General features: G+C 39.8%; 1 long non-coding RNA gene across 2 annotated transcripts in view; it reads left to right on the top strand.

Moving 5' to 3' along the window:
* LOC107319205 overlaps positions 1-9,353 on the top strand; it is a 98,283-nt gene that overhangs the window by 50,430 nt on the left and 38,500 nt on the right. The window lies entirely within an intron of this gene.

Consider the following 9,353-nt stretch of genomic DNA (forward strand, 5'->3'; position numbering starts at 1 on the left):
TCGTGTTCTTGCTAGTCTTATCAGATGCGATATTGATTTCTGAACCTTTCTTTGTGAAGGTAGCCTGAGCTGAAACTGGAATGTCACACCTCTATTTCTTTGTATCATAATTCACTAAGTTAATAAAAGGCAATGGTGTTACACTACTGTGCATTCTTGGGAGAGAAAAGCAAGAAGAAAACTCTTTCTGATTTATTCCAGCATGAAGTCTGTACACACGATGCTGCAGGATTGCTGCATGCAGCAGAGATTAGGTCACCTATTAAGTTCATCTTTCTGGCTCTTTCTAATTCCTCTAAATCTGAAACTGATTGTCCTTCCACTTTTGGGTGTTTGTTTTATTTAGGATTCAATTATTTTCCCTTTTTCCCATCTTCTTTGTTTTGTTTGTTGTTTTGTTTTTGTCACTGCTGTATTTTAAGTACTGGTTGGAAATGTCAGGCTGTTTTTTTTTTTGGAGGCTGCTTCATTTGTGTACCAAAACAAGTTGATTTTCATGGGGATTATGTGACTCTGCACATAAATCTTTATGTAATTCTGTATTGTGGAGATTGTCACCTGCATTGCGAAAGTCAAACATATGTGATTTCACATGCTTAAAGCACCTCCTGGTTTTCTGAAGGGCACTGAACATGGAAGGCAGGAAAGTGTGAATATTGAAGCAGCAGACCAGAGAAATGCTCTGTATCCTTTTGTTTTGCATTGTATTCTGTGTGAGAGCATTAATTACAGACAACAGGAGAGTAAGACGTGTACATTTATAACAAAATATATAAGGAAAAGAAAAAGCTGAATATGCAGAGCTCAGTATCGGGGAAGCCACAGTATGTTGAGCATCACAGCCAAAATGCAGTAATGGTGGTGTATGAATTACAGTCCAATTTAATTTTTTTCCTACTAATTAATATTTATTTCTCAGATGCTTTTTCCTTTTTGTTTCTGCAGCAAATAAGATTTTTTTTTTTTTTTAAAGCCACGATATTGTGATAGTTTTTATTTTAATAATACATCTTTTGGCCACATTTGCTTTCCTATGATAATTTAATATAAGAGCTAAGCTCCCAATTAAAAGCAAATTATTAGGATTTGCAGTTAATCTAGAAGTGAAGCAGAACACTGGCAGAATTTGTCTGTGAGTTAGGCCTCATATTTATAGCAGAGAGCTAACTCGTCTCTCCTCGTTAATATGCATACTGGAATTAGCCTGCTATTTCCATTTATCATTAGGTGCGGATTATTTTCACATTGGTACTTATAATTGCTACTATTTATATAAAACACAGATGCTGTGTGTATTATGTGTGAGAAGTGGAAAAGTGGTGTGGGGATGAGCTGCCGAAATACAGCAGGGCCTGCATTTCATCCAGATCTAGTCTGTATCTGAGCTAATTTATTAGCCTCTGTCACATTTAGCCGTGATGTCTCTGTTGTCATTTCAAAAGCATAGGTGCGAGGAGTAGTTTAATATCCCACCGCATAATTTCTCTTCCCTTTTTCTAATGAAAGAAAGAAGAAATACATGAAAATAAAAATGAGGAGCTCCCTGAAAATGAGAGCAGGCGATGGTGGTGAGCAAACCGCCGTCCCCCACAGCCAGTGCCTCACTGAGGTATGGATCCAGGAGCAAACACATCTGCTCACATACCTGGCCCTTCTGGTTTTGCAAACTGCATTTTAAGACCTATGTTGAGTTGTGATCGGGGTAGAAAGCATCAACAGAAAATTCCAGAAACTAATAAATATTCAAATGCCCCGAGTTTATGATCAACCAGGTTTTTTTTTTTGTTGTTGTCTTTTTTTTTCCCAGTTACATATTTCTCTAAGAATTTATATTGGCTTTGTGAAACGAGAAACTTTTCAGATATGTAAATCAATCTGAGCGTTACTATGCAGTATTCTTTAAATTAAATTACAGCACTGATATCAGATTCTAGCAGTTCTGTTGCTGCAGTGAGATAATTTCTGGAGGCAAGACACCTGGCCAGGCTGGAGTGGTGATTAATTTTATGTGTTTAGGGTGCAATCATCACTCAGAAAAAGGCTTAGGGTTTGGATGATGGATGATGGGTAAAGTGCAGGCTGATAGGACATGGCCCATGAATCTGTTCTACATCATCAGTTCCTTTGATCACTGGCAGAAGTTCAGAGATTCTTCTTTGCATCTGTCCAAAATAAACAAGGCTACCATATACCTTTTGCAGTGTTGCTTCTAAACACAGCCCTTATTTGCAGGAGGAGAAAGCACCTTTCTTTTGTGACAGTGGTTAAGAAAAATAAAAGGCAAATGCTTTGGCTTGCGTTTACACGCATGTTTACAGTCCCAATTTGTGTGTGCCCATACACGTGCATATTTTAATGAAAGAGGAGAGTAGGAAAACAGTATTTCTCACCTGCATGCTGACACCTCTGTTCTGGCAGAGGATTTGCCATCGCTGCTGAAAAACAGCGTTACACGGTCTGCATAGGAAGGAAGTCCTAAGTTACAGCAGTACTGTACAGCGTTTCTGTTGCCTTCTCTAACACTGGTGGCTGCAAATGGTTGGGAATCTTTCTCAGTGCTGATTGAATGAACTCTGTAGCTGAAGGAATTATGATTAATAATTCAGAGGAGTTGAAGGGTGGGGAGAGAGAGGATTTGCATCAACCTAAAGGAAGAATACTTTTTTGTGTCTCAATTAACAAAGTGCGATTTGATAATTGAAAGCAAATGCTTTTTTTATCAAATGATTTCTACTTTTCTTTACCCAATGCTGTCCCCTGCAGGGTGTAAGAAATCAGATCACAAAAGTATTCAGAGGCTAAAATATATATATATATATATATACATATATATTTAAATCCGAGAGGAGAACCAAAAAGGAATAGCTGAATTAACGTCACATCCTCTATCAGAATTCATTATCAAGCCAGAATATTTTATCATGAATAATCCTTTTGGAAGCTGACTGGGTGCTGTAAGGGCATTTCTGGGAAATATCTTCTCCCATCCTATTGCACGTGTGCGGTGCTGCTTTCCAGAGATGGTACGAATTCCTGGTGCTCATGTTGATATTCTGTCTGTGGGCAGTAAGGTTTTAGCTACGTCTCATCAGCTGCACCAGAGTGTGGAAATCAAGCAGGACACGTAAATTATAAAATCACTGTATATCTCAGCGGACTTTCTTAGTGTTTTGTAGGGTGGTACACAAAAGGTCTGCATGACTGTGGGCTGTACACATGGAAAATAGAGCTGTTGAAAAGGCAGGTGACCATCAAATTAAATGCAACTCCGGTAAGAAATCAAAATAGCAAAGAAGGAAAACAATAAAGGTGGGAGAACTGGTGAGATTTCCTTAATGGGGTTATCTTTGCACCAAACAAAAACAAAGCATGAGGCTCAAAAAACTGAGAGCATTTGTTATCACAGAAATGATACTCACATGATTACTCTCTCCTTTCTCAACTGCAACACGCTGCTTTATCTGACTAAGTGCAAATACTGAAGTGTTCATTAGCTCTCCTGATACACCTTGGCTTGTCTTTATTGAGTTGCATTTCATCCATAGCCTTCGTACCTGGAGGCCCACAATAAATTTTTCTGCACAAAGGGTTTTTCGGGAGTGGTTTGACTGTTCCTTTACTCCCCAGAGCCTGGATGCATTGCATCATCTTCTATCATACTTATAAGCCCGAGGCTTGGGATGAGGAATTGTTTAGTATCTCCAAACCAAAGCTTGCCACGTAGCAGATCAAATTGTTGTTGCTGTGCCACAGAGGTGACTCAGTACTTGCTTGTTTGATTTAAGGCACAGTTCCACTGTGAAAAGTTATTGTGAAAATGGTATTTTCCTTCTCGGCAAAGATAGTTCCTACGTGTGTGAAGAATTATATGTGCTAACTCAAGTGACAAAAACAAGTATTTAATGCTTCTTCTTTCTCCAGCTCTGCAGAGCAAAGGCAGAAGAGAAAAGGAAGCTGGAGTCCATTTAATCTGTGTGTGCTAATGCTCTTTTTCTGGCATCTTTGTGTTTATGCGTCTGCAAAGGAAGGGAGAAATACAGCATCCCAGAGCTGTTCATAGGTCCGATTTGGCATTTTAGTGCTCTTGAGCAGCCATACAAAGGAAACATCTTTTCTCGATCTCTTGGATCCCATTGTGCTTGTTGAAGCTTCAGCCTTTGAACAAAACCAAAACAAACAACCACTGATAATAAAGTAGGGTAATTTGAAACAGAGTAAATTGATACCTTATACTTTTCTAGACTTACCTTTTACCTGTGGAGGCTTACAGACTTTGTGACTGTATGAGGAGGATTATTAAGAGTATTTCATGGCTTTCTGGTTGTGTGGACCTGTGTAGCTATCGTGCTTCTGGAGGTGTCTTGGTGCCGCAAACTGCTTGCTTGTGGTTCCTGTCCCAGTAAGCCATCCCAGGAGCCAGCGAGGGCTTCTTGCCTGGCTGCCTTACACAGCCTGTGTGTGAAACTGTGAGGGGAGTTCACAAGGAATGACAGTCTGAGTGTTGGTTTTAGCACGTTCACAGTGTCCAGCTTTATTGCTTTTGCTTGACTAACCCAGAGAGGGAACTTGTTTCTTTCCCTCAGTTTCAAGGTGACTCCGGGCTTTGCATGAGAATGACTTGGGTTTATGTTACTTTGGAAAAATGCAGTGGTTAGGGCAAGTGAAGAAGCAAGAAGATTTGCTTGAATAGTTCTGTTGCTTAAAAGAGAGTATTTAGCCATCCTCTTAGACTCCTAATTGCTGCCAGATGTTCAGATAGGCAGCAGTGTCTGCTGCCTGCTTTCATCATTTTTTTTTTTTTTTTTTTTTGTGCTGCAGTAGGAACTCGTCCCCTTTGCAAAGCTTTTTGTGGGGCTGTTTTTTAAATCCAGTGTAACTGAGGAATATGGCAACCCACTTGATTAGTCCAGTACCTTACCGTGTGTCTTTGCAGCAGTAACAGTAGGTAGTTCTCCATTAAGTGGCACTCTTGGTTACCCAACTGTCACAGGCCGTCCTACCCAAGAGATGGTGGCCATCAACAAGCCGTGCTGATGGTGCAGGAGGTAAACACCAGCCCCTGGAGCTTCTTTGGCTCTGGGGAAGCTAGGAGCAGTAACAGCTTTGCAGTTGTCTGCATAGGCTGGTCCAAGAAGTTTGCTTGTGTTGGTCTTGGGGTATGCTGCAAACCTGTTCTTCACCTGCACGCTAAGATTGTGCTTTTCTTTAGGGTAGCGTGATCCAAGCGTTTAGTATTATAGCCTGAGAAGTAAATCATTTATTTATTTGGGTGGATTGTGCTTAAATACGTCCAGTTGGTATTGAATATTTGATTTTTTTTGAGCGCATAGATGTCTTTGTAAACCTTAAGTCTTGTTTAGCTTGCTTGTTATATTGCCAAAATAATGCTGTGCATTTCCATTAGAAGGAAGTATGCTGCCAGCAAGGTACAGGCGACTCCCAGTGCTCGATGTTTTGTTCTCATATGTAGTAATCAAAGATACCATATCTGTAGACTTTATTTGTTCCTAAAATGCTTCAGCACACAAGTCAAGGCGGATACTACACTGCAAATTCACTTTCTGTTGCTTAGTAGCATTTACCTCCAAAGACCCTGAAGACCCTCATGCTTCTGGAATGTTGCCTTCTCCTTGGAGCCCTTTTCTTAGGAGCTGGCTTGGGAGGATAGCAGGAACACAGAATACAGGAAACTTGAGAAATGCGCCCATGGGCTGCAGAGACAGGAGCTCAACCATCTTTAGAAGCTCTCTGGTAACTTTTTACAAAGTAGCTTGACCCCTTACTGTTATTTTTTGTATTGGTATTTACCACACAGAAAACCAATCATGTTACTCTGTTGTAAGAGTTATTTTGTAAAAGCAGACAGAGGCATGTAGCTGCTCAGAATAGCTTACAGCCTCCTGCAAACACTTAACACTTTCTTCCCTTGAGGTTTGGAGTTATTGGGAGAGCTGAAATGCTTAAGCTTTATTCTCTTACAGAAGCTAGATCTAAAAATGATAATAAAATACTACTGCAAATAGCTAGTACCTAAATATTTCCTTCTTGAACAATATAATCATTATTTTGCATTATAGAAGTATTAAAAGTTTTCTGTTCAACAGCATGTTATGCCAGAAAACAGACTTTACTGAGAGCACAGATCCCCTCAAATTACTGCAAATGTGCTCAGTTAAACCAATACAGAATTATCTTCCATGGTGCTGTTGGGGTTCGTTGTGCCGCATGCGTTGGAATGTCAATGTGACAGGCCATTAGCCTAAGGGGAAGCTAATTATTTAAATAACCTCTCCTGTTTTGTACAATGAAGATGGTTTTTTGCGAATACAACACAAACATTGATACGTGTCAGATGGTGATGGTCCTTTTTAAGTAAAAAATATGAAAATGTAATTTTAGCATTTAAACAGCCCAGACAGTGGTAATTTAAAATAAAACAAGAACAACAGTCATTAAATGGCTGTGTTTCTGGACTTAGATTGATGCTTAACACATTGATCTTCTTCAATAGAAGCTTTCCATATTCCATCTGTTAGAATCTTTGACCTTTTCTTAACACCATTAAAAGATAAAATGTTAATCTACTGAAAAAAAGATGCATGACCTTTTAAAAGTGAACTGTACCACTTTACAATCTGCCATCATTAAAGAACTTTATGCTCAGGAGCCATGCATTATGTGTATCATAGCAATATAATTGTTTAGAATAATGTAATTGTTCAACCAAGAAGATGTATACCATGCATAACATAAATTAGAACGGGAACTATGTGAACTTTGGAAACCCAATCAAAATAACATGTCAGATCAAGGCTTACTTTCAGTTTTAATCAGCCTCAACCTCAAATTTATTTGGTATTAGCATGCTGAGATGCAAACGTAGAGGCAACAGTTTCAGCAAGGAAAAATGATGGTACCTTAGGACAAATGAAACCATATCTGTGGCAAATAGTGATGTTTAGCTTTAGTTTATTTTCCTTTGGTGTGAGGCAATAAACTTGGAACCAGTATCTTAAATAGCAATTAGGAAGTTCCTTAGCAAGAGAGTTCTTGAGAGTAGATGTTTCTTTCTGCTAAACCTGAATTGTCTTAAACAAGACTTAACAGCAGGGGCCACAGTTCAGAGCAGCATCAGAACATGGTTAAATGCAACTCAGTAAAGCTGTTCAGAGAGCATTTAGTTTTGGTATGGGATAATTTGATTCCACTTCACGTTAAGCTTCTCTTCTGGATGCTGAGTACAGAATCAAACTGATACGTGTTATGGGTTCAGATAACCTAAACCAGTGGGTTACGTGTTTTGGATGGTGAGTTCTGTATTTTAGGTGAAGTTCTGTAGATGAATTGGAGAGCGTAGGTCTTATTAATTAGACACTTTATTAGTAACTATTAGAGCTGCTCTGAAAGTTATGCCTCCTGTTTTATTATATTGACTCATGATATCATGATATCATAAGGAAGTGATGGCATGTAAAATATGAGTACAAGGATTCTAATATTACATAAGCTTAACTCCTGTTATTAATATTTCTTATTCCTAGTGGCATATGTAGCAATAGAAATGTCTCTGTGCTGGGGGCTCTCATACTTGAAGGCTTGCAGGGTGCGCTCAAAGCTGTTTCCCACCCACAAATCTGAGCTGAATTTCCTTTTCTGGGTGACCTGCTTACAGTTCAGGTGGACAGTCCTGCAGAAGTTAGCTCATTAGATGTGTACTGTGTGCCCAGGACTGGAACAAGGCTTGAACTTCCATCATGACCAATGATGTCATGTGGTTATAGGTCCTTGAGCTATAACAGATCACAGCAAAAGCAGCCCTGACCCTTGCTCCTTTGTGGAACAACTGGTGACGTAGGCAGATGCAAAGTGTTTGCATTTAATGTGTGGATAAGAAGAGAGAGCAGAAGAAATGAAACTATCCAGTGCAGGAGGATTAGCAGCCAGCCTGGTATGTTAACCACGTTAGCTCTGAGTGTTTCAGAGAGGTGCATTTTGAGCATGGGGATGAAGACAGAGCCTACGTATATCTCAGTGTCTTATGATCTTATCAACAGCTTTAAGATGTATAGCAATGCTCTTTAAGTTCTAGCTGTAGAGATTTTGTTATTATATGAGATTATCAGAATTTTTGATGTATTTATTTTACAAAGGAAGTTTGTTTTTGTTTTTTGTTTTTTGTTTTTTTTTTTGCCAGAGAGAAGTTTGAAACCATGCATCTGGAAAAAAAAGAAATTAACATAAAACCTGGCAGCAAAAAGATGCTTAGTAAGGACCTCCTTGCTTTTCCTTCCCTTTTTACTCTTCAAGGGCAGCTCATCCAATGATACAGAAAACACAGGAGAAAGTAGTTTGCTGAGAGTCCTGACAAGCAGAGAGACACTCACTTCTGTAATTGTCAGCTTTGTATCTCCTGTTAAAACTTTGCATTCTGCTTTCTGATCATGTGGACGGACCAGCCCTCTCTATTTATATTTTGCTCTGGTTAAATAAGCATTGCCCCCTTTTGTATAGGCTGTGTGTTTCATCTTAGAAGTTAGTAGCCACTTTTTTTGTCAGGCACTTTCATTGTTTAGACATGCTTCCCAGTTCCAGCCCCATTTTATCACTGCAAATTTCCTCTCTTGCATATTCTTCCCTCTAGGTCATTGATAGTGAAAGCAAGCAATATGTTTCCTGGTGTTCAACCATGTGGCACTTCACTAGTCACATAATACACTAGATAAGCAGATGACAGTCTGTGCTGCTCTGAATAGCATATGTGCGTGCCAGCTGAAAGCCAGGAGCCGGAGGACATACAGGCAGCCAACAGAGGGAGTCAATGGCAGCAAAGCACTGGCCATGCAACCGGCACTTTGGAGAATAGAAAAATGGGCAGTTTTGCACTTATGGTTAGAGAGTAGAAGACCTCAATCTGTTTCCCCATTGGGCCCCAGGCGTCTCTGACAGTCCACATGCTGTTCTGCTTCAGACTGTGGGTTGCGCCCTCAGAGGAGCTTTGTTCCAGCTCTGTACCACCAGAATTTCAGTTGTTTGGGGCAGTTTGACCCTTCTTACATTTGTTATGAGGACCTGGAAGATACAATAGGTAGCACTTGCTTTTTGTCTGCCAAGTAAAGCGTAACTACCAGGTAACGTACAGAAGCTACAATTGCTATTTAATTAACATGGCAAAATACAGCCCACGTTGTAAAGAACACCTGCTTGCTCCTTCTCTTAGAACATAATAGTGATGTTTCAAGTCTCTTGTGCACATTCGTAACTTGTTACCAAACAGTTTGAGTGTTACAGACCCCACCAACCAAAGTGGTGTTCCCCACAGGCTAAGGGAGCCGCAGATCTCAGCACAGGTGTGT

The sequence above is a fragment of the Coturnix japonica genome, chromosome 11 (genome assembly GCF_001577835.2).
Source record: "Coturnix japonica isolate 7356 chromosome 11, Coturnix japonica 2.1, whole genome shotgun sequence".
NCBI classification, from domain to species: Eukaryota; Metazoa; Chordata; class Aves; order Galliformes; family Phasianidae; genus Coturnix; species Coturnix japonica.